Source organism: Etheostoma spectabile, chromosome 15, assembly GCF_008692095.1.
Source record: "Etheostoma spectabile isolate EspeVRDwgs_2016 chromosome 15, UIUC_Espe_1.0, whole genome shotgun sequence".
Classification (NCBI taxonomy): Eukaryota; Metazoa; Chordata; class Actinopteri; order Perciformes; family Percidae; genus Etheostoma; species Etheostoma spectabile.
The window spans coordinates 22,737,266-22,737,745 of record NC_045747.1 but is presented as its reverse complement, the minus strand read 5'-3'; positions in this window follow the sequence as shown (position 1 = coordinate 22,737,745).

The following is a 480-nucleotide window of genomic DNA, read 5'->3' as shown; positions in this document are numbered from 1 at the left end:
TGACTGACAACAAAACTGGCCAATCAGTATAACACATTTCCAACTAAAGGGCAATTACGTATAATATTGTTCAGTTAGTCAATGTTGTCTGTGGTGAATGGTTGTGAGTTAGGAAGTGAATGTGTGAGGGAGGGGTTGTTTTTTTTTGAGAACGTAACGTTGGAGAGACGTCGAGGGGAGACAGGCCGGGGACGCACGAGAGTTACACGAGGGAGACGCACGAGAGAGATACACAAGAAAGACGGTAGAGAGAGAATTGCAAAAAGAGACTGAGAAACATTGAGCGACACGAGAATAGTAGCTTAGAGGATATGTGAGTGGACTGACGACGGTGTAGCGGAGTACATTACTGCACTTCTCTTGTCTGACTGCAGTGCTAGCTAGTGTGCTTGCTAACCGTGGGAGCTAACGGCAGAGAATTACTGTTTCCGAGGACGTTTGACTGCAACCTGAGAGGACGGCGGTGTGTATCCTGCGGAG